Source organism: Rhinopithecus bieti, unplaced genomic scaffold (genome assembly GCF_001698545.2).
Source record: "Rhinopithecus bieti isolate Rb0 unplaced genomic scaffold, ASM169854v2 scaffold_11380, whole genome shotgun sequence".
In the NCBI taxonomy this organism is placed as follows: Eukaryota; Metazoa; Chordata; class Mammalia; order Primates; family Cercopithecidae; genus Rhinopithecus; species Rhinopithecus bieti.
The window spans coordinates 1729413-1754658 of NW_016807225.1; the positions used below are offsets into that span (position 1 = coordinate 1729413).

Here is a 25246-nt window from a genome sequence, read left to right on the forward strand (position 1 = left end):
GGTGTGTAGAAGAAAAGGAATAAAGCACAGCATAAATGAAAGTGTAGAAAGAGGAGGAATATGGTGTTGCAGTATGCTCCCGTGCATAAAGTCTCAGTTTCAGCAGTTACATGGTCCTGGTTGTGAATCCAGCCTCAGCACTTTTCTACCTGAGTGGCCCTAGATCAATTATTTTACTTGTATTAAGCCTACAAGGATTGATACCATCCTTAATACAAGGTTGAAGTTTGTTTCCTGATCTGTAAAGTGGGCATAATGAATGAAAACATGCAAACAAAACAGTAGCTGGCATAGGGCCAGGCCTCAGTGGCAGCTACTGCTATTATGATGTCTTTGCAGGGGGGATCCCTTGCAGCTGTTCCACCTGAATAGTGGAGAGACGTGTGTGGCCACACTGAAACCTGAAACCATAACGTAAGAGCCCAAGGGAGACTGGAAACTCGACAGCCATGAACTAAAAGCAGCGTGTGTCAGCCGCAGAATCGGATAACACAACCAAACCACAAATGTGCCTGCTGCTCAGGCTTTAAAGTTCTACAGCAGAGCGGGACCCACTGTGACTGACTTTGTGTGATGGAGTCAAACCACATTTTTTTTTCTTCTTTTTCTCATCAGACTTCACAGGAAATATACATCTTTGTTCAGATTTGAGATAAAGTACACCTTCACCTTGACTCTCCTTTGCAGCATGAACTCACCATTAAGTTGCTCACTTTCTATCCTAGGCCCATATCATCACCCACTTATATTTGGTAGGCATGTGGGTTTGTATTGCTCTTATGTTAGAGGTGGAATCAAAGCTTTATCTGTTAAGACGTGGTTTGTAGTCAGACTGAGACGACAGTCTAAAAAAAGGAGGTGAGAGTCTCCCGGAGGATACAGCCAAGGGGGGTGGGTTCTGTTGAAGGTTGTTTATTTTGCCATCAGTAATCCCCTACAATGTTGTTGCTCAATAATTATTTTAGGTCTCATGACTTTCAACCTAACCTCTGCGCTCACAGAGAGAGTCTATACTGAGGTGTTGACATGATTTCTTAGCAGCTGTTACAAATTAATAGCCTTGGCTCCCTTCCCATGTTGAACCATTAAAATTGTGAAAAAAATTGGCATTAACGAATTTCCTAAAGACCCCTCACCCAGTCTAATGGGACCTCTGTCCCGTTCTAGGAGTGCCTATTCCTAGATTTCTTTATTATTTATTTTATTTATTTTTATTTTTTCCTTTTAAGCCCAAATCTCACCACTAGATCTCTTTAAAAAGGACTAACCTATGGGCCGGCGCAGTGGCTCACACCTGTAATCCCAGCACTTTGGGAGGTTGAGGTGGGTGAATCACCTGAGGCCATTAGCTCGAGGCCAGCCTGGCCAACATGGAGAAACCCCATCTCTACTAAAAACACAAAAATTAGCCAGTCATGGTGGTACACACCTGTTATCCCAGCTACTTGGGAGGCTGACACAGGAGAATGGCTTGAACCCAGGAGGTGGAGGTTGCAGTGAGCTGAGATCATGCCACTGCACTCCAGCCTGGGTGACAGAGCAAGACTCCATTTCAAAAAAAAAAAAAAAAAAAAAGGACTAACCTAAGAATTGATGGTAGGAGGGCATGGAAGGAGGAGTACAAACAATAGCCCAGTAGGTTATAGATTACAGCCAGTGTTCAATAAACTTATCTCAGAATCCTGAGAAGGAAGGAGGCAAATATATAATAAACTACCACCACGTTAATGCCTACTATTTGTCAAGCGTTGCCATACACACACCTTATCTTGTCCTCCCAACAACAGTATAAGGAAGGTAGTATTGGTGTGCCCATTTTGCAGAGAAGGAAACTGAGGCACAGAAAGATTAAATAATTCGGAAGATAGTTTGCAATGAGTAGCAGAGCAGGGATTTGAACCCAGGGAGTCAAGCTACAGGGCTGGCGTTGTCAAATGCTACTAAGATATGTGTATTTTATCAGGAGGAGGCAGAGGGAGAGGAGGCACTGTAAAGAAATAGAAGCGTGTCTTGGGAGCTTCAGCTTTGGCCTATAGCACGATGCTATATCAGTCACAAACAGAACCCAAGCCCAGATGGACAAGGCCATATCCTGACAAATACCCAGAGGTAAGACAATCACAGTTTTGTACCCACTCTCTGGCCGCATCCTTTGCTGTTCTTGTGGGGCCAGCCAGGTTCCAGCTGAGTTGTAAACTTGTAGTAGGGATCTAGCTAGCCTAAGGGATTAGTGGAGCCATCTCTGGCTCATTGAGCTCCAGAGTGGCCAGTGAGAGCCTGGGAGTCAGATCAGATGACACTACTGGAGGCATGGGCTATGGTCCCAAGGGTCCCCAGTAATCGGACAAGGGACTTGGACCCCCAGCCTAATATGGAAGCATCTCAAGACCCTTCTCTGGTCCTGTGTCTTCCCTGACCCTGGGGAAAGAGCCTCCACTTTGCTTTAGAGAGTTGAGCACAGTCTGGGAAGTCAGCCATTTCTGGGTTTGAATCTCATTTATTGCCTGTGCTGAGTTGGGAAAGTTAACTTCTCTATGTCTCTATTGCTTTTTTAAAAAATTAAAAATATAGAAGGCTGGACGCAGTGGCTCACACCTGTAATCCCAGCACTTTGGGAGGCCGAGGCGGGTGGATCACAAGGTCAAGAGATTGAGACCATGCTGGCCAACATGCTGAAACCCTGTCTCTACTAAAAATACAAAAAAATTAGCTGGATGTGGCGGCGGGCACCTTTAGTCCCAGCTACTTGGGAGGCTGAGGCAGGAGAATTGCTTGAACCGGGAGGTTGGGGTTGCAGTGAGCTGAGATTGTGCCACTGCACTCCAGCCTGGTGACAGCGAGACTCAGTCTCAAAAAAAAAAAAGAAAAAAAAAATGTGCTTCCATCTCTTCATCTGTCAAAGAGGATAGTACAAGAACCTACCTCACAGGGTTGTCTTAAGGACAAAGTAAACAAATTCATATCAGTCACATAAAGCACACTTGGCACTCAGTAAATGTAGTAATGAACTACGCCTTGCCTCTGTTTAAGAAGTCATTCGAACTGTTTCAAGCCCCACAATGCACATTATCTCATACAGGTAGGGAGCGGCCCCAGGAACAAAGCCTATGGTTTTGCCAGGCCCTGCAGCCATGTGCTCAGGCCTCTCTTGGAGAGGAAATGGTTTCATCATTCAGCTTTCTAGGTCATGGCCACTTTCTTCAGGGCAGGGCTCTCTGTGGCCTTGCCTGCTTGACATGCTTGGTTATGCCCAGCATGCCAGCCTGGCTCTGCCGGCCCCCAGCGTGAGAAGGAGCACAGAGAGGCATACGCCTGCCTGCCGCGAAGAACGCTTATTCATGACAGGTCCATAGTGTCACAATGCTTGTTCTTGCCCCTGGAGCAGATGAGGAGCCCATGGATGCTAGTGCACTTCTGAAGATCCTTTCGTTGAACTGGCTGGATGACCATGACTGTGACCTTCAGCCAGGAAATCCCTGCACTCAAGGGAAGGCTACCCCAGGGTCCAGGGCAAGGGCAATGTTTAGGCTAGTAGAAAGGCCCTTTCTGGCTGGGTGCGGTGGCTCACACCTGTAATCCCAACATTTTGGGAGGCTAAGGCAGGCCATCACTTGAGCCCAAGAGTTTGAGACCAGCCTGGGCAACATGGTGAAACCCCATCTCTACAAAAAATACAAAAATTGGCCTGGTTTGGTGGCTGGCACCTGTAGTCCCAGCTATTCAGGAAGATGAGGAGGGAGAATCACTTGAGCCTGGGAGGTCAAGGCTGCAGTGAGCTAGGATCAAGTCACTGTGTTTCTGCCTGGGAAAGACAGCGAGACCTGTCTCAGAAAAAAGAAAGGCCCTTTCCAAAGTTGACTTGGGAGCCTCAGAAGGGAAGCGTAGAGATGACAGGGCGGGTCTCGGGGGCTGTGTCTGTGTCTGCTGTCTAAGGTATCTAGCCACCGGCACAGCAGGGCTTTCCAGGAACATCGCTACCATTCTGGTTCTGAGATGTGTTCCAGAGGTTCTGGTTTGCTTCCATATGGGTTCCAGACTTCCTTTCGTCGAATCCTAGCACTGTCATTTATCAGCTGTGTGACCTTTGGCAATCTCCTTAATCTCTCTGCCTCCATTTCTCATCTATAAGAGGGGATGATAATAATCTACTCACCTACTCACCTCTTTATGTTGTTTTGAGGCTTAAACGAGTTTTTACAAAAATGCTCAGAACAATGCCTGGCATGTCATAGCGTAAATATTAACTGCTATTTTTCACATGCTAGAGATTTTAGTTCTGGACGGAGGCTCATCTAAGTAAGGTGGCACTTCCAGAGTTCTAGACTAAGTCTATTTGACCTTGAAGTCTATTTTCCTTGAAAGCTATTACCTTGTATAAAAAGAACCCCTACTTTGCATGCTTTAGGAGAGACCATATTATAACTTTGGGGTCACCAGTCCTCCAAGGTACAGCACAGTTGTCCGACCTCAGAATTTTTTTTTTTTTTTTTTTTTAGACGGAGTTTTGCTCTTGTTGCCCAGGCTGCAGTGCAATGGCATGATCTTGGCTCACCGCAAACTTCGACTCCCGGGTTCAAGTGATTATTCTGCCTCAGCCTCCCGAGTAGCTGGGATTACAGGCGTATTCCACCACACCCGGCTAATTTTGTGTTTTTAGTAGAGATGGGGTTTCTCCATGTTGGTCAGGCTGATCTCAAACTCCTGACCTCAGGTGATACACCTACCTTGGCCTCCCAAAGTGCTGGGATTACAGGCATGAGCTACCGTGCTTGGCCCAGAAGAATTTTTTTTTTTTTTTTTTTTTTTTTTTTTTTTTTTAAACAAACAGGGTCTTGCTCTGTCTCCCAGTCTGGAGTGTAGTAGTATGATCATAACTCACTGCAGCCTAGACCTCCTGGGCTCAAATGGTCCTCCTGCCTCAGCCTCCCAAAGTGCTGGAATTACAGGTATAAGCCACCATGCCTGGACAGATTTTTGTTTCAGAAGCAGGAATTAAGTGCCCATGGGTAGTAGGAACTCAGGATAAACCAGCCCAAATGGACTTGATCAACCGTCCCCTGATCCTGGATCTCAGGATGATGGCAGTCTAGGAAGCCTGCCCTTTGATCTGAATCTGGATGACGTTAGTAATACAGGAATAGGTGAAATGCCAGCCACACCTGGCTGGCCCATAAAAAGGAAATACTTCCCACGCTTTGCTTTTGCACACCAAGGGCCCCCAGGTAAAGGCATCCAGGGTGCAAGCCGCCTGCTTTAATGCCTGGGTGTGGCTGCAGGAACAACCCAGTACAAACTGGAGTGAACCTGTGGCCCTCTTCCTTCCCTGCTGCCAAGCCAAACAGAACACAGGGAACACCAATAGAATCATCACAGTAAACCGGTTGTTGGAGCCAGACACTGGGAGAACCCACTCCCTGGCACTTCCACCCCATTCGCGGGTCCAGACATGATGAAGTGCTCTGAGGGCTGAGGAAGGTGTGGCCCGTGGGCATTCCTGCCCAGCAAGAACCCCTGTGGCTTGTCTGTATTCACTGCCACCCACATGGGCCTCTCCAGGGTTGCTTGCCAAAGCCGGGAGGGAGAAGGGTCTCCCCTTCCTCCAAGCCCAGGATCACCGGGAAATGCCCTTCCCACCCACTGGACTTGACTAATGCTGCTTGTCAAGGAGGGAACTCTTCAGACACATAAAAATCCTAAAGGCAGCTGAGCTGAGGTTTGAAGGAATTCGTGCTGGACGTGCTACCCTGCAGGGTCAGGCATGGGGGAGGAGGGAGAAGAGGAAGGAGGAGCTGGTTGTAAGTGACATCTGCAGATAAATCTGTGCAGAGCTCTCCAGGGAGCTGGTGAACTCAGGTAGTGCCCTCCCTAGCCTGGGGCAGGTCAGAGTCTCCCCGAACCGCCCAAACCTTTCTGCTGCGTGTGCTCTGGGGCATGTCTCTCTTTGCCTCCTTGGATCTTGGGCCAATGAGGAAATATAGGCTAGTCCCGGGAGGCAGGGACGGATTCGCGTTCTTTGTGGTGTCAGCACCTTTTCATGAAGCTCTAGCAGATCTCACAATCTTCCCTCCTTAAAAAAAAAAAAAGTTTGGAAAAGGGGGCTAGAGTCTCCCCATGGAAAAGAAAGCTTGTGGAATGATCCAAGTGGAGGTTTTCCATGCATTCCACGGCATCGTTGGGGATGTCCTGGCTCTGTAATGCATTATTGGGCAACTTATTTAACTACTTGAAGCTCAGTTTCTTCCATTGTAAAAGTGGGCACATGAAGACCTAGTTCTCATGGATGTTAACAGGATAAAACGAGATAACATATAGAGTACTCTCAAGTATTCTACATAGTCCTAGCATATCAAAAATATTAGATAAATCTTGCCTTTATTTTCTCCTTCTCATACACTGTGTCAGTGGCTTGCTGGGTCCTTGATTAGCCTGAAGAATTGAAAGAGAGACCTCAAGAGAGAGAATGGCAAAGTAAATACAACCATCTTATTCAAACTTAACTCTGAGTTTAAAGTAGGGAGATAAGAAGGACTGCTGCTCCATTTCTTTTCTAGATGACAAGAGGGGTTATTTTTATTTTTTATTTTTGAGACAGAGTTTCACTCTTGTTGCCCAAGCTGGAGTGCAATGGCGTGATCTCGGCTCACTGCAACCTCTGCCTCCCGGGTTCAAGCGATTCTCCTGCCTCAGCCTCCCGAGTAGCTGGGATTACAGGCATGCGCCACCACACTTGGCTAATTTTGTATTTTAGTAGAGATGGGGTTTCACCATGTTGGTCAGGCTGGTCTCGAACTCCTGTCCTCAGGTTATCCGCCTGCCTTGACCTCCCAAAGTGCTGGGATTATAGGCATGAGCCACCGTGCCCGTTCCCGGCCTAAAATGGGTTATTTCTGTGCCTAGGGGTAAACTGCATCAATGCTTTTCCATCTGAAACAAAACACAAACCACTTCATTTCCATGTCAAAAACTGATTCAATCAAATCTACTCATAAATCAGGTTTTCCCATTAACCTGAATTTGAAGTTTCTCTCTTTTCCATCTGCTGTTATGTTCTAGGTAGAGTTTAGAAAAGAGAAGCCTAGCTTAACCATTAGTTGACAGAAAAAAGTAGAAATTGTCATTTCTTCCCTGAAAATATCAGAATTAATAAATTGCTACCTTGCCCATAATCCTGTAATAAGCAGAATCTGCATTATGGTTGAATGAATTATAGCATGAATCTCAACTACTATCTGGGTTTTTATTTTTATTTATTTATTTATTTTTGAGACCGCATCTCACTCCATTGCCCAGGCTGGAGTACAGTGGCGCAAGCTCGGCTCACTGCAACCTCGGTCTCCCAGGTTCAAGTGATTCTCCTGCCTCAGCCTCTTAAGTAGCTGGGATTACAGGTGTGCGCCACCATGCCTGGCTAAATTTTTTGTATTTTTAGTAGAGACAGGTTTTCATCATGTTGGCCAGGCTGGTCTCGAACTCCTGACCTCAGGTGATCCACCCACTTCGGCCTTGCAAAGTGCTGGGATTATAGGCGTGAGCCACTGAGCACGGTCAAGATTTTTTTTTTCTTTTCTTCTTTTTATTATTTTTTTCTTTTTTCTTTTGTTTTTTTTTTTTTGAGTCAGAGTTTCACTCTGTTGCCCAGCCTGGAGGGCAGTGGTGGGATCTTGGCTCACTGCAATCTCTGCCTTCCAGGCTCAAGCAATTCTCCCACCTCAGCCTCCCGAGTAGCTGGGACTACAAGGCCTGCGCCACCACATCTGGCTACCTTTTGTATTTTTAGTAGAGATGGGGTTTCACCATGTTGGCCAGGCTGGTCTCGAGCTCCTGGCTTCAAGTGATCCGCCTGCCTCGGCCTCCCAAAGTGACGGGATTACAGGCACCAGCCACTGCGCCTGGCCAGGGTTTTTTTTTTCCTGAAGTGCTGATGATGGCTTTGTTCTGCTCACTGTGCCCTGCTTCCTCTGTTTGGAACTGGACAGCAGTTCCAAAAAGCTACTGTCTTCTCTTAAGTAAGGACCAGACATGAAAAACACTATGGTGGGGATGAGTGGATGGGGCAAGGGTTTGGGGAGCAATGATCAACTGGGTAAAATCCTGGGGAGTGGCAATTGAGTGGGAAGGGAGTCAAAGAAAAAGTGTTTAGAGAAGGATGTCAGGGAAGTGAGTAATAGGTAGGTCAGAGGATGGAGCAAGGGAATGTTGAAAGGCAACGGATATGCTCTGTGGGCAGGTGGTAAAATATCTGAATGGGGGCCCAGGGAGGGCTACTATGGAGTAACAGGGAAGGGACCCTGAGGTGCTGATTTGTCAGAGATAGACAATGGGATTGGATATGTGTTGGTGGAGGAATGGAGAAAGCCCAGGCCAACTCCGCATGCCATTCATTTTCATGAAATCCCTCTTTATGCCTCCACCATCTGCAACAGACTATGTGCTCACCCCAATGGCTTGCTTTTAATTCCAGCAAATAATATCCCCTCTGCTTTTCCCCAAATACAAAAAACACCATTTAAATTCAGCCAGGATGGAAGATCATGGTATTTGGAGAAAATTCAAAGTCTGGGCTGCTCAGCTGTGCCTTATCATTCAAAAGTTACATTTTGTTCAGGTTGACTGGCTTCACACGGTCAGCTTAACTTTTTTTTTTTTTTTGAGATAGAGTCTTGCTCTGTTGCCCAGGCTGGAGTCTGCAGTGGCTCCATCTTGGCTCACTGCAACCTCCGCCTCCTGAGTTCAAGTGATCCTCCTGCCTCAGCCTCCCGAGTAGCTGGGATTACAGGCACCTGCCACCACGCCTGGCTAATTGTTTTGGTTTTTTTTTTTATTAGAGAGGAGGTTTCGCCATGTTGCCCAGGCTGGTCTCGAACTCCAGACTTCAGGAGATCCACCTGCCTCAGCTTCCCAAAGTGCTGGGATTACAGGCCTGAGCCACCATGACCGGCCCTCTCCTCTGTTTCTTGACCTGGTTTTGTTTACAATTTGTTGCTGCAATCTTCCTATAACTGTTTCCAGAGTTGTGTGACGAAAAAGGAGGCTGGCACGCAGAGAGATTTCTCACACTCTGTTGGCTTGTGCAGTCGAGATGAAATTAAGCAATGTAGAAATTTAAGCTTCAGTTTTATTGACTTAGGTTTTCCAGGCCTTCCCATTTTGAGTATCACAGTACTCAGGGATTTCTGAGTTTTCTCTCCCTTCGAGAGGAACTATTCTTGAGTGGGATTATTAAGCACCCCTTCCTCAATTCTTCAACAAAGCTCGAAGGAATGAATGTCTCACGTTCTGCTGCTTTTAACCCATAAAAGATAAACGCAAAGTTCCTTATGCTTCTCCTCTCTGGGAGAATTCTGGGGTTTACTCTAACAGTGGGAAAATTTTCTAAGCTGGTTTTGCTCCTGTCTCATGAGCAAGGCAGTTTGGTCGGTGGCTGTTCTGTGGGCTGCTGTCTGGAGGAGACGGTCGGTCGGGGAGGTCACCCTGACAATTATGGCCAACTGAGGGTGGAGGGAGTGGTCTCGGTTTGGCCCTCAGTCTGGAGTCACAGGCAGCGCAGAGAGATGCTGGCTTAGGACCTGAGGCTGAGGCGTGCTGGGACAGCCTAGGGGGTGTCCTGGCTTTCCAGGGGCTGGGGAACCCTCTCTGGCCCGGGGGCTGGAGAAGCTGTTCCAGAATCGGTTCTGGCTCTACTGCTACTTCAGCACTTTCTAATTGCAGCTCCAAACAGCCGCAGCTGCAGTCATAGCAACAGGCCCCTCCCACCCGGCTTCGCTCCCGGAGTCCAGCACGTGACGGCGGCGCCTGCGTCGCTCCCTCCGCCCCTGGCGCTAAGGGAGGCGGGGAGGTGTGGGGGGATGACGTTTACTCTGTCGTCTCCATGGATATAATGCATAGACGTCAACGTCGCCTGTGTTTAGTGTGTAACGTTCTTCCGTCTCCATGGGAACGTCAGGCGGCCAAACACCGGGCCCCAGCAACAGGCTTCTGATTGGCCCGAGGCTTCCAAAGGCGGAGCTTCGTCTCCCGCGCCCGCTCGACTGTGTTGCTGTTTTGGTTGTTGTCTCCCACTTGTTTATTTCTCTAACAGATCCTGGAGGCTGAGGTCTAGATCGGTCGCCAAGGATGTGATCCAGGAGAAAACGTGCTGAACGTGCAGCTTGCTCCTACCGATTACAGCCCAGCAGATGACATAGATCCACTGTGCTCTAGTCCATTGTGGAATCATGGCCCTCATGTCCGGCGTCTGTCACAACCCAATATTTGGTGTTATAACCTCGGCTTCCACCCCCCAGCACATCTCAAGAAGTGCCGTTACCCTCTCAGCCACATCCCAGAAACTGTGTTGCTTTCACGGTTACTCTTGTTTATGCTTGAGAGCACTCGGAGGCCGGCATTCAGTGCTACCCCCTGCAGGATTTGGATACATTTCCCCGTCTGGTCCTAATTCTGTTGAATGACATCATTTATCCGTATTCCCACCCAGAGATGGGCAGATTTCTTGTAGCCTGAATAGATACTAAGGAATCCCAAAGGACCTGGGTGGGTACTTCTATTTATGGGCTCATTGGATCTTATTATTTCCTCTCCGCCTGTTTTAATTCAAATCGAGGGGACCATTTGATTTCTCCAATAGAAACAGAAAGAAATTGAGGACAGAGATGAACAGAGTATTACAGATCAAGAGCCCAGGTTTCTTGATATCGAATACTAATATACTGATGGAGTTAAACATTCCAAGGTATGAATGTGTCCAGAAACAGTTTTAACCTTACCCTGGGTTTCCATCAGTGAAACCAAGTTAACATCTGGCAAAAGATAGCGATCTAGCCTCAGGGGTTTCAGTCAAGTTGTGCTTACAAGAATGCCTTAAAATCTGTAGTTATGGTGTCAAATATAATAAATCTTCACCAGCTCAAGCACGTACAAGTCTGAAATGTTTCATAAAAGGTTTAGATGACCTGATAAGATGTTTTTAAAAACCAGAGAGAGAGAGAGACTGATACAAACGTCAAGTTAAAAACAAGAAAGTAAAATTAGTTTCATTGATTGGGGTTGATAAGGAGAATATCTGTCCTCTACGCTCGCATCTTAGTCCACTACCTCCTTTCCTCTATCTCCTCTGGTGGATATCCTTGCTATCTGTCCTCGCCGCCGACTCTTTGGCTAGCCTCATAGTCTATAATTTCCTTCGGAGATGTGAGTGAAATTAAATGAAATTGAGAGCCTGTTTAATGCAAACAGGACCAAAGGGCACAGCTCTTTATCGTAATGAACTTCATTCTGATTAAGTCAGGGACTGCAAGTGCTTACTATTTACCCAGTAAATATATTAAATTGCTAGTCTAGTCTCCCTTCTGTCCTGACACTGCCAGGGAATATTTGAAAGTCTGATATAAGATCCTTTTTAGACCATCAAACATCCCTTTCTAATTCTATCACCTCTCTTTATGTTTCCAGGAATATAGCATGTCTTGGTCTCTGAGAGCTAATATATCTGGGTTACACTGAAAGAGGAATAATGAGATAATATTTACGCTGTACATTGAAGATGACCTGAAAAGCTGGAAGAGGTGAATGAGGGCATTTTCTCAGTGTAGATGAAGAAGAGGGGAGGAAGGTGAAAGATGACAAAATATCTAAGTGCCTAGATTTGATTCTAGTGTATGAACTGATTTTATGACTCTGTCCAAGGGCAGCATCAGTTATAACCTCCAAACTTCCATGTCCTTCTCCATTTCCCATTCTTAGTTCTTTTTTTTTTTTTTTTTTTTTTGAGACAGTCTCTCTCTGTCATCCAGGCTGGAGTGCAGTGGCAGGATCTTGGCTCACTGCAACCTCCACCTCTCAGGTTGAAGTGATTCTCCTGCCTCAGCCTCCCAAGTAGCTGGGATTACAGGCGCCTGCCACAATGTCAGGCTAATTTTTGTATTTTTAGTAGAGACAGGTTTCGCCATATTGGCCAAGCTAGTCTTGAACTCCTGACCTCAAATGATCTGCCCACCTTGGCCTCCCAAATTGCTGCTGGGATTACAGGCATGAGCCACTGTGCCTGGCCAGTTCTTTCTTTTTTTATTTCCTTCCTTCTTTTCCTTCTTTCCTTCCTTCCTTCCTTCCTTCCTTCTTCCTCTCTCTCTCTCTCTCTCTTTCGATGGAATCTCGCTCTGTTGCTCAGGCTGGAGTGCAGTGGCACGATCTCAGCTCACTGCAACCTCCGTCTCCCAGGTTCAAGCAATTCTCCCGCTTCAGCCTCCCAAGTAGCTGGGATTACAGGCACACACTGCCACTCCTGGCTAATTTTTTGTGTTTTTTGTAGAGACGGGGTTTCACTGTATTCCCCAGGCTGGTCTTGAACTCCTGAGCTCAGGCAATCCACCTGCCTCAGCCTCCCAAAGTGCTAGGATTACAAATGTGAGCCACCACACCCGGCCAGGCCAGTTCTTTCTTTATGTTTGACCCAAACATGGCCATGGGTCGTGATGTGGGACCCAGGGAATTTTTAGTCTAGGAAATACCAGATAGATATCGTTTTGATGGTATCATGAGAAGCAGTTTGTTTCATATACGCTTGCATGCACACACACATGCATATTCTTTTGCTGCCCTGTGTTTTGGCTGAGCCTCTCTGTTTAGATGACCAGATTCAACATAAGGACCATGATATCCTTCTATGTTGCTGACTTCCTTAAACCACAAGATGATTAATCTCCTCAACCTGTTTCCTCATCTATAAAATGGGTTCTGGCAAACTCACTGACCCCACACGTTTGCTTTAACCCAGGAGGATTGCAATGATACAGTGATTATTAGTTGGTGGTATGGAAATACTAAATGCTGTATAAATGCTTGATTATTATTTGTGGGTATATTTTCCCTCAACACCTCTCCATCTTAGTGCTGAGTGAAGTCTCCACTTGCCAGGTTTCCCTGGCAAAGAAGAGGCCTTGGCCCAGGCCAAGATGTGTAGGAGGCGTGACCTACCTGGCCTTTCAAGGTCCAGGTGCACACTATCCTCCTTTATATCTCAGTCATGATGGAATTCACTCTTCCACTCATGCTCTTCAAGTCTAGCTTTCCTCAGATATAAAAATGGAGACGTGGCCAGGTGCAGTGGCTCATGTCTGTGATCCCAGCACTTTGGGAGGCCGAGGCAGGTGGATCACCTAAGGTCAGGAGTTCAAAAGCAGCCTGGCTAACATGGTGAAACCCCCTTTCTACTAAAAATACAAAAAATTAGCCAGGTGTGGTGGCGTGTGCCTGTAATCCCAGCTACTTGGGAGGCTGAGGCAGGAGAATCGCATGAATCCAGGAGGTGGAGGTTGCAGTGAGCCAAGATTGCGCGATTGCACTCCAGCTTGGGCAAGAAGAGTGAAATTCCTTTAAAAAAAAAAAAAAAAAAAAAAAAAGGAGATGTTGCTACCTGGCCTCCTTACCTCTCAGGACTGTTAGGAGGGTCATACTAGGTCATGCTGTGGAAGGGCTTCAAAACCCATAAATCTGAGGGTATTTTAAAGTTTAAATATATTTTGCAAGATGAGGTGGCCTGTAAATGGAGCAGTGTCAAGAGATGTAACTCATAGAGAGACTGGATAAATGCCCATCTGTGTGATTTGATATGTCCTATGCCAAGGAATGCTCCCTCACTGTCCCTAAAATTCCATCATCAGCAATATATTTCTTTGGATTAAGCATTTGCCATTCCCTTTGGGTCTTACTCTTAAAAGACAAATTCTCTTGTGAGCAGTAGTCTCCTGAAATTTATTGTAAATTACATTACCAGATATGTTCCTCCCCAACAAGTGAGATGGCACCAGACAGGTGCACTGGGCTCTTGGGTAGGTCTGAGAAATGAGATGCTGGAATCCTAGAGATTATTCATTTTAGTCAAAGTCAACCCTCACCGTGTACCAATTGCTGACACAGGACTCTCGGAACCCACCCAGCAGACCCATAGTTCCACTCACACAGGATGGGGGAAACGCTTCTCCCTATCCTCACCTAAAACCTCCGAAGACACCACTGTAGTCATCCAGAGGCTCCCATATACTACAGGGCAAGCAAAGTTTTTTTTAACATGTTTGGGAATTGACACAAGTTGCCAACTTTGAATTTAACCTAACAACAAGTACTACCTATTATCACTATCATTTCATAAATGAGAAGACATTTTAACACTAAAAAATTCAAAAGGACATTATCTGGCCAGGTGCAGTGGTTCACACCTGTAACCCCAGCACTTTGGGAGGCTTAGGCCAGTAGACCTCATCTGAGGTCAGGAGTTCAAGACCAGCCTGGCCAACATGGAGAAACCATGTCTCTACTAAAAACACAAAAAGTAGCCAGGCGTGGTAGTGTACCCATGTAATCCCAGCTACTTGGGAGGCTGAGGCAGGAGAATTGCTTGAACGTGGGAGGCAGAGGTTGTAGTGAGTCAGTCAAGATCGCACCACTGCACTCCAGCCTGCATGACAGGGCAAGGCTCTGTCTCAAAAAAAAAAAAAAAAAAAAAAAAAAAAAAGGACATTATTTAAAACTGAAGGACAGCCCTTTTAAATCAAAGACATGCAGCTTTATGCAAATTCCCTGCTTTGTCTTTATTTTCCTATCTTCCTTGTACACTCCTGTTTCTTTTCAGTATTTATGGGGTGGTGCTGACAGTGACAAAAGCAGATAGAGAAATCAAGGAGAGGTAAAAATTTAACTCAAGAATTAATGTTCCTGATAAGATGACCACTTCTCACACGATGCTTCTTTGGGTCACCAGTTTCTTTGTTAAAGGAGAATAACATAATCTCACCAGAATGGGTTCCAATATGGGGAATATAATACTTTGAGTAATTCTCTTGGAATTACTTCCACTCTGGGCAGATCAGTTTGTTTTCAGTGAGTCTATTCCTTGCTGGAACCATGCTGTACCAGCTGAACACTTCTGGTTTTACCTGGCGAGGTGGGATTATTGACTTCCCGAAGCCTGATCTAGCCAGATCAGATGGGGCAGAGTGGTAGGGACTGGCATGGTTCCTCCCAGAGGATGGAACAAACCTGCCTTCCAGTTGATGTCCCAGGTAGGTACAGGAGACACTGGCAAAGCCGGTTTAACCAGCGTCTTGGGCAAGATTTGGCCCATACTTTTTTCCTGCTTCCAGTGTCCCCTAGCAAAACTGGAAGTGTTCTATATGTTCTGTGGTTGCATATGAACCCAATGCAACCAGCACAACATAGATAAATTTTTCTCCAAAGCCCAATGTCTCTAGAAGCTGAATCTATATTTTAATTCCAAGCAACATTAGCACAATTTAAGGCCCATGAAATTGAGTTTCTCTCTTTTTTTTGAGACAGAGTCTCATTCTGTTGCTCATGCTGGAGTGCAACGGTGCGATCTTGGCTCACTGCTGGCCTCGGCCTCCCAGGTTCAAGCAATTCTCCTGCCTCAGCCTTCCAAGTAGCTGAGACTACAAGCACGTACCATCATACCCAGCTAATTTTTGTATTTTTTTTTTTTTTTTTTTTTTTTTTTTTTTTTTTTTTAGCGGAGTTTGTTCTGTCGCCCAGGCGGAGTCAGTGGCGATCTAGCTCACTCGCAGCTCCGCCTCCCGGGTTCCGCCATTTCTCTGCCTCAGCCTCCGGAGTTGCTGGGACTTAAGCGCCCCGACCACCTCGGCCGGTAGTTTTCGTACTTTTTAGTAGAGACGGGGTCACCGTGTAGCAGATGGGTCATCTATCTCCCGACTGTGATCCGCCCGTCTCGTTGCCTCCCAAAGTGCTGGGATTACAGGCTTGAGCCACCGCGCCCGGCCTTATTTTTGTATTTTTAGTAGAGACGGGGTTTCAACCATGTTGGTCAGCCTGGAGTCTCAAAACTCTTGCCTCAGGTGATCCACCCACCTTGGCCTTCCCCAAAGTGCTGGGATTGACAGGCGTGAGCTACTGCACCTGGCCCTGAGTTTCTCTCTTATTAGTCATGCCCTGGTAGGTACTTAGGGAAATAAATTTACTTATGCAGGTCACCAGAGCACTATCAACTATACTGGGGAAATATTTAGCCGAATTATAATGGTGTGGATTAGAAAATTATAAGATCATTATTTTAAAATTATATTGAATTGGCTGGGTGTGGTGGCTTACGCTTGTAATCCCAGTACTTTGGGAGGCTGAGGTGGGAAAATTTGCTTGAGCCCAGGAGTTTGAGATCAGCCTGGGCAACACAGTGGGATCCCATCTCTACTAAAAAAAAAAAATATTATTGAACCTATTCAACCAAACTAGCGGAACAATATACCTACATCATCAAATTGTGGTGAATATTAAATAACATAACAAGGTTGGGTGCGGTGGCTGACACCTGTAATCCCAGTACTTTGGGAAACCGAGGCAGGAGGATTCCTTGAGGTCAGGAGTTTGAGACCAGCCTGGCCGACATGGTAAACCCTGTCTCTACTGAAAAAAATACAAAAAGTAGGCCAGGCATGGTGGCTCACACCTGTAATCCTAGCACTTTGGGAGGGTGAGGTGTGTGGACCACCTGAGGTTGAGAGTTCGAGACCAGCCTGACCAACATGGAAAAACCTTGTCTCTATTAAAAGTACAGAATTAGCTGGGTGTGGTGGTGAGTGCCTGTAGTCCCAGCTACTCTGGAGGCTGAGGCAGGAGAATCACTCGAACCCGGGAGGCAGAGGTTGCAGTGAGCTGAGATCATGCCACTGCACTCCAGCCTTGGTGACAGAGTGAGACTCCATCTCAACAAAAGTAGCCAGGCATTGTGGTGGGCACCTGTAATCCCAGCTACTCAGGAGGCTGAGGCAGGAGAATTGCTTGAACCTGGGAAGTGGAGGTTGCAGTGAGCTGAGATCGCGCCACTGCACTCCAGCCTGGGTGACAGAGCGAGACTCCGTCTCAAAACAAAACAACAACAAAAATCATAACAATATTTGTAAAGCACTTAGCATAATTCCTGAGCAAGCACTCAATAAATATTAGCTATCATTATTTCCCTTTATTCAAGAAGTATATTTTGAGCAGCTATTATATATCAGATATTGTGTTGGGGCTAGAGAGTCAGTGATGAGTAAAATAGGCAAGGTGTCTGCCTTCCTGGAGGGGGGAGATAGACACTAAATGAATTCATTCAACAATTAACAGCTATTAGGAACAGGCTTCTCTAACTCCTTGGGGGTACATCAGTGAATAAAACAAAGATCCCTACTCTTGTGGAACTTAATTTTTAGAAATTAGCCCAAATGCTTTCTAAATAAATGTATTATTAGAAATGGTGGTAAATGCTAATCATGAAAAGCCTAGGGTGGAATGAGGGCTTCTAAAAGGTTCCTAATTCAGTCTGGCTGCTGGGGAAAGTCCTTTATGTGGATGTGACATTTTAAGTTTGAGTTCTGGATAAAAAGTAGGCTGAATTGAGATGAAGAGTGGGAGGTGGAGGCAGAGAACATATGTATAATGCTAGTAGCTCATATTTAATTCCATGTTCCATGCCTTTTCACAAATGCTCTAGAGAACAGGACTGCCAAAGATGAGAGGAGATTCCTGTATCTGAAGTTTGCAATCAGGCCAGGTGCAGTGGCTCATGCCTGTAATCCCAGCACTTTGGGAGGCAGAGGTGGAAGGATTGCTTGAGCCCCGGAGTTCAAGACCAGCCTGGGCAATATAGGGAGATCCTATCTCTCTCTCTCTCCCCCAACCCCGCCTTTTTAAAAGACATTCCCAATCAGATTGAATTTAATCCTCAGCTCCAGGATGCATGGCAGCAGCTGCCTAGTTTTTGCCTTCTCAGGAATCACTGACAATTGGCAGTTGCCACCTCGGCTTCCCTTGGTCCCCATTATCTGGAACAATCAGTCCCAACTACACTAGGAATGACCTCTCTGTAGCTAGGTGTGGTGGCCTGCGTTTGTAATCCCAGCTACTTGGGAGGCTGAGGCACAAATAATTGCTTGAACTTAAGAGGCAGAGGTTGCAGTGAGCCGAGATCACGCCACTGCACTCCAGCCTGGGTGACAGGGCGAGACTCTGTCTCAAAAAAAAAAAAAAAAAAAAAAATGGAATCATCTCTCTGGGAATTGACTTCAGCTTCTTTTACTTGCCTTAGTAAGTGTTACCTTAGTGCCCCCAGAAATAAGCCAGTATACATTTGTTGCTGGATTTAAATAATCTAGGGTGGGCTGAATAATCAATCTTTGAGAGTTGAACTACCTTCTGAGCTACCAAAACATGCACATATCCTTTAGCCCACTTTTCCTTTGCTACTGAATTTTCTCTCATTTAAGTTTTAATGCTCTTGTTATGTCATTTCCACCAGCAAGCTTTCAAGACCTGGTTCATATTCCAGCTTAGAAATAGTTCACATAGGCCGGGCGCGGTGGCTCAAGCCTGTAATCCCAGCACTTTGGGAGGCCGAGACGGGCGGATCACGAGGTCAGGAGATCGAGACCATCTCTACTAAAAATACAAAAACTAGCCGGGCGAGGTGGCGGGCGCCTGTAGTCCCAGCTACTCGGGAGGCTGAGGCAGGAGAATGGCGTAAACCCGGGAGGCGGAGCTTGCAGTGAGCTGAGATCTGGCCACTGCACTCCAGTCCGGGTGACAGAGCCAGACTCCGCCTCAAAAAAAAAAAAAAAAAAGAAATAGTTCACATAGTTCTGTGTAGACATAATATTTACGGGAACCAGAGATGGGTGGATTCTGATAGTGGCTTGTGGAATAGTCTCCAGTGCAGTCAAAATAACAAAGAATTTGAAAAACAAATGCTTTGAGAGTCTAGTTCTCCATAAACTTCTCAAATGTACCAGCTTAAATCCTGTATAAGTATCACCAGAATCCAGGGAAGTGGGGCCCTGGGTGAGAAAGCCTTGGTTTGTTCACTGTGTGCTGTTTTACAGCACAAATTCTGAACTCTGTTTATTGTCAACAGCTCTCTAATAAAGGACACAATGGAATGTGCCTGTTTTCAAATTCCTGTAAAAAAGGGCCCTGGAAGACCTCCAAGCCTGGTGTCGGTGATTTACTTCACTATTTTTCAGTTATTTCACTTAAGACTCTAAGCTTTTGAGAGAGGTCTTACCAATCATCAACATTAGTGTGGAGCCACGTATAAGAAGGATCTAGATGGGCTGTAATTGAGCGAGAATAAAATACAACTATCCAGATCCTGTTGGAAGTGTAGGGACAGCTAGGGAGGAAAGTGAGCTGGGAGTAGCTGGGAACTTTTTACATTTAGTAGCACTGATCCAAAGATCTGGAGGGAGGGGGAGATTGTTGTTGGTAAGTCAGACAGTAGGGTTTGAGGTGCACCTTGCAAGGATGGCTGATTTCAAAGGTGTGGGGGGATTGGCACTTGGACGGTTTTCAGTACATAACCTTTGGGAAGCATTTCCTCTGCCCTGAATATCCTGCTTTTTGTTCTTTCATGGCTAGTTCCTTGCTATCATTTGCTTCTCATGGAAATTGTCACCTTCTTCTACCCAGTCCAAAGTAGCAACACACTTGTTCACAACATATTCTTCCATTTTAATTACCTGCTCAAGGCTGGGCACGGTGGCTCACACCTGTAATCCCAGCACTTTGGGAGGCCAATGTGGGCAGATCACTTGAGGTCAGGAGTTCCAGACCAGCCTGACCAACATGGTGAAACCCTGTCTCTACTAAAAGTACCAGAATTAACTGGGTTTGGTGGCACACACCTATTGACCCAGCTACTCAGGAGGCGGAGGCACGAGAATTGCTTGAACTGGGGAAGCAGAGGTTGCAATGAGCCAGTATCATGCCACTGCACTCCAGCCTGGGCGACAGCGCAAGACTCTGTCTCAAAAAAAAACAAAACAAAAGGCCGGGCGCGGTGGCTCAAGCCTGTAATCCCAGCACTTTGGGAGGCCGAGACGGGCGGATCACGAGGTCAGGAGTTCGAGACCATCCTGGCAAACACGGTGAAACCTCGTCTCTACTAAAAAATACAAAACTAGCCGGGCGAGGTGGTGGCGCCTGTAGTCCCAGCTACTCGGGAGGCTGAGGCAGGAGAATGGTGTAAACCCGGGAGGCGGAGCTTGCAGTGAGCTGAGATCCGGCCACTGCACTCCAGCCTGGGCGACAGAGGGAGACTCCGTCTCAAAAAAAAAATAAAATAAAAAATAAAAAATAAAAAAAACCAAAACAAAAAACAAAAAAATTACCTGCCCAGCACTCACTTTTATCTGACATTTTTGTTTTCTTATTGATTCAATACTGGACTATAAACTTCATGTTAGTAGGAAGTTTGCCTGTTTACTGTGGAGTCTAGTGACTGGCACATAGTAGGTGCTCAATAAAAGTGATGAATGAGTAGCAAGGGATAGGATAATTGACTTTGTACAATTTGAGTTAAGAAGGAATTAACTTTGCAGGGTCCATACAAAGTAACTGTAGGTAATCGGTTTTTTTCTGACCCTTGTACAAGGTAATAATATTTTGAGGTATGTGAAAGTCGTTTCTTTCCTGGAAAGAATTCTGAAACCAATGGAAAAATAGAAAACAGACTAGAGCTATCTGATAAGAATACAGCTGAATTAATCTCAAACTAGATGTGTGATATAAATGCCTCAGGGCTGCTCTTATCTAAATGTACAATCTAAAACATCTTAATCTGAAATTCCTCAACTTTCCGCATTATTCTCTGGTCATTTTACCATATGGGCCAGAAATGGGTAAGAAATGTAGAAATTATGCCCTGGGGCTTGGAGCTGTCGTTTGGTGAAACTGTTGATTTCGCAGACCAATGAGTAGAGTGCTAGTTGAAGAACTTTTTTTCTTCTTTCATTCCCTAGCCTATTTCACAACCTCTTGCTTCCTTCTTTTCCAAATTCTAAGCTCAGACAGATATCAGCTGGATGAAGCCCCAGGTTCAAACAAACTTGCCTTGGATGTCAAAGTACTAGTAGCAAATGAACTCCCAATTCTTCACCTGCTGTGAAGTTGCCCATTCACTGCAAAGCAAACCCCAGGTGAAAGCAAAGATTCTTCACCCGCAGAAACCCTCGGGCCGCTAACCCATGATTTATTCCCAGCCACCTGATGAATCTGGAGAAACGAATAGAATGGTTCTGCCAAATGATTTAAATGAAGAATCCTGTGGGCCCAGCCCAGCCCAGCCCTCCATGCTAACCAATCTGAGGCTGGCAGGAGTGTGGTGTTCTGTTTATAGCTGCCAGATCAGCTCCTGTTGTAGGTTCTATATGCTGGCCTCAGCTGAGCCTGTGGTATATGAGAATAGTTCTGTGCAATCCAAACAATTGACAAATACTGACCTGGCCCCAGCCACGTGCCCAGGCACTGCCGGGTTGCCCAAGAAACCAAGTAAGCACATTCTGGGGCAGGGGTGGGGGGCATTCAAGAAAGAAATCAGAAAGCTGTATTCATTATTCTATTTACTGAGAGCTTAGTATTATGTCAGGCACTGATCTGGCAGTGGGGAGACAGTAGTGTCTCCTTCCCTCATGGAACTTACATCTGGGCATTATTTTAGCATACTTGTGAGTTTTCCTTATTTATTATTTATTTATTTACTTACTTATTGAGACAAGAGTTTCACTCTGTTGCCCAGGCTGGAGTGCAGTGGTGCGATCTCAGCTCACTGCAACCTCTGCCTCCTGAGTTCAAACGATTCTCCTGCCTCAGCCTCCCAAGTAGCTGGAATTACAGGTGACTGCCACCACGCTGGGCTAATTTTTTATATTTTTAGTAGAGACAGGGGGTCTCACCATGTTGGCCAGGCTGGTCTTGAACTCCTGACCTCCAGTGATCCACCTCTCTCAGCCTCCCAAAATGCTGGGATTACAGGCGTGAGTCACTGCACCTGGCTGAGTTTTACTTTTTTAAATAAAAATGTATTTTACAATGCAGTGTTGCTTTTGTTTTTAATTACTTGAAAGGACGCCATAACCACCTCAGTATTAGGGCCATAAATGTTTACTGTGGCCCTGTGGCCAGCACTTTTCAACTAAAAATTGGTTAGATTTTTACTTTTATGCATAAATATTTTCTAAAAAGTTTCTTGGCCGGGTGTGGTGGCTCATGCCTGTAATCCCAGCATTTTGGGAGGCTGAGGTGGGTGGATCACCTGAGGTCAGGAGTTCAAGAACAACCTGGCCAACATGGTGAAACCCCATCTCTACAAAAATACAAAAAATTAGCAGGGTGTGGTGGTGTGCTCCTGTAATCCCAGCTACTTGGGAGGCTGAGGCAGGAGAATTGCTTGAACCCAGGAGAGAGAGGTAGAAGTGAGCCGAGATCGCGCCATTGCACTCCAGCCTGGGTGACAGAGTGAGACTCTGACTTAAAAAAAAAAATTCTTTTTGGATTAGGCTAAATTTGTGTAAAAGAAGGGATCTGGCCGGGCGCGGTGGCTCAAGCCTGTAATCCCAGCACTTTGGGAGGCCGAGACGGGCGGATCACGAGGTCAGGAGATCGAGACCATCCTGGCTAACACGGTGAAACCCCGTCTCTACTAAAATACAAAACTAGCCGGGCGAGGTGGCGGGCGCCTGTAGTCCCAGCTACTCCGGAGGCTGAGGCAGGAGAATGGCGGGAACCCGGGAGGCGGAGCTTGCAGTGAGCTGAGATCTGGCCACTGCACTCCAGTCCGGGCGACAGAGTGAGACTCTGCCTCAAAAAAAAAAAAAAAAAAAAAAAGGGATGTGGGGTATAACCAACCTTAGGTGAAGTTTCTTGTGCTAATCATTGTTTTGGGGTGGGGGGGCATCCTGTACCGTCTTGTTCAGTAGGTAGTGGAAACATTTACTACACTTGATCTTAGCCAAAAGGCCAAGAAGTGATTATGTGGAAACATTTAGACAGCAGAAATGATGGGGCTTTGTAGTTCTAAGGATGGGTATACCACTTGGGTTTATAGGCATCTAAATTATGCCCGATAAGAAAATTGCTGACTAGGGGCCATGCATAGTGGCTCACGCCTGTAATCCCAGCACTTTGGGAGGCCAAAGCAGGCGGATGACCTGAGGTCGGGAGTTCGAGACCAGCCTGACCAACATGGAGAATCCCTGTCTCTACTAAAAATACAAAATTAGGCCGGGCGTGGTGGCTCACGCCTGTAATCCCAGCACTTTGGGAGGCTGAGGTGTGTGGATCACCTGAGGTTAGGAGTTTGAGACCAGCTTGACCAACATGGTGAAACTCTGTCTCTACTAAAAATACAAAAAACTAGCCAGGCGTGGTGGTGCATGTCTGTAATCCCAGCTACTTGGGAGGCTAAGACAGGATAATTGCTTGCCCAGGAGTCGGAGGTTGCAGTGAGCCACGCTCGTGCCATTGCACTCCAGCCTTGGCAACAGAGCAAGACTGTCTCCAAAAAAAAAAAAAACTTAGCTGGGCATGGTGGCACATGCCTATAATCCCAGCTACTTGGGAGGCTGAGGCAAGAGAATCACTTGAACTTGGGAGGCAGAGGTTGCAGACCGCACTCCAGCCTGGGTGACAGAGTGGGACTCCGTCTCAAAAAAAAAAAAAAAAAAAAATTGCTGACTAGGATTTTGGTTTCCTAACCTGAGAAGGATACAGGTAATAAACCATCCATCAAAGCCCTCTGTCCAGAAAGGGAATCCATGCTGCCTTGTCCGTCACAAGGACAATAACTGATGAACCTCTGTTTAACATTTATTCATAGGCCAGGTGCAGTGGCTCACACCCAGAATCCCAATACTTTGGGAGGCCAAGGTGGGAGGATTGCTTGAGTCCAAGAGTTCGAGACCAGCCTGGACAATATAGTGAAACCCCCCATCTCTACAAATAATAAAAACAATTAGCCAGGCGTGGTGGCCCATGCCTGTGGTCCCAACTACTCGGGAGGCTAAGGCAAGAGGATTGTCTGGTTTGATTGCCTGGAGGTCGAGGCTGCAGTGAGCCACCGCATTCCAGCCTGGGTGACAGAGTGAGACCCTGTCTCAAAAAAATAAATAAACAAAAATAAAAATATACGTTTATTCTACAAGGATTTATTGAGTGCCTTGGTGTCAGGAAGCGTGGTACTGAGGATAGGTAACTGCTAAATAAGATGGATAAGGTCCTTGCTCTTGTGGAGCTTACGGACTAGTAGAAGACGACAATGAAACAGTACATAAATAGACAGAGTAATGTAGTGATAAGTGCTAGATAGAAAAGAAAACCAGGTAACATGACAGAAAGTGACTGAAGGGCAAAGGGGGTTGCAACATTGGATGGGGAGGACAGGAGGGGCTTCCTGGATAAGGTGACATTTGAGCAGATGTTGGTCAGGAGGAAGAGTCAACTTGTCAAGGTCTGTGAGGAAGAGGGAAGAGTGGGTACACAGGCCCAGAGGCAGAGGCAGCTTGGCATATTTGAGGGAGAGAAAGGTCAATGTAACTGGAGTGGAGTGTGGGAAAACGGTTCAAGGTAAGGTTGGAAGGCGAGGCAGAGGCTGAAGCCTATGGACTGGGAATCTCCATAAGGAGTACAGATTTTTAGTACTAAGTGTCATTCTGTAAACTGACCTCCAAACAGGTTTGGGGGGGATAACAGTTCTGTTTGGTGTTCTGATTTAATTCAGAGCCCCCCTAGGTGGGACAGTAGACTCTGCCAGTGTATAATCTGTCCTTGTCCTAACTGATTACCTCACAGTCTGGGATGGGCCAGAATTTAAAGGTGGAATTCTTCAGAAGAGTCATTCTGGGAATTTCACCATCGATCTCTAACTCAGTACTCCAGAATAATAAAACATCCGTGGAGAAATCAGACCTCACCTGGGAGTTACAATGGCAAGTTTTCTTGTAGAACACGATCATGTACTAAACTAAGACAAAAAGTTGTCACATCTGAGGATGAAATTATGAGTTCTAGATCAGAGGGCAGCCTAACTGAATTCCTACATACTAGTTAAGATTCTCCTGATTTGGGAGAGGGGAATTTCTTTGGCATTACAATGGCCAAAGTCTCTCTCAAAGATCTGTCCTTTGTGGCCGGGTGGGGTGGCTCACACCTGTAATCCCAACACTTTGGGAGGCCAAGTCTGGCAGATCACCTGAAGTCAGGAGTTTGAGACCAGTTTGGCCAACATGGTGAAACCCCATCTCTATTAAAAATACAAAACTTTAGCCAGACATGGTGGTGGGTGCCTGTAATCCCGGCTACTTGGGAGGCTGAGGCATGAGAATTGCTTGAACCGGGGAGGCGGAGGTTGCAGTGAGCCAAGATCATGCTGCTGCAATCCAGCCTGGGCGATAGAGTGAGACTCAGTTTCAAAAAA

General features: G+C 46.2%; 1 long non-coding RNA gene across 1 annotated transcript in view; it reads right to left on the bottom strand.

Moving 5' to 3' along the window:
• LOC108534993 (uncharacterized) overlaps positions 1-21037 on the bottom strand; it is a 32287-nt gene extending 11250 nt beyond the window's left edge. The window contains exon 1 of the long non-coding RNA XR_001887096.1: positions 20933-21037. This is a non-coding gene — a long non-coding RNA (uncharacterized LOC108534993). The remainder of the gene's footprint in view (positions 1-20932) is intronic.
• Between the last annotated feature and the right edge of the window lie 4209 nt (positions 21038-25246).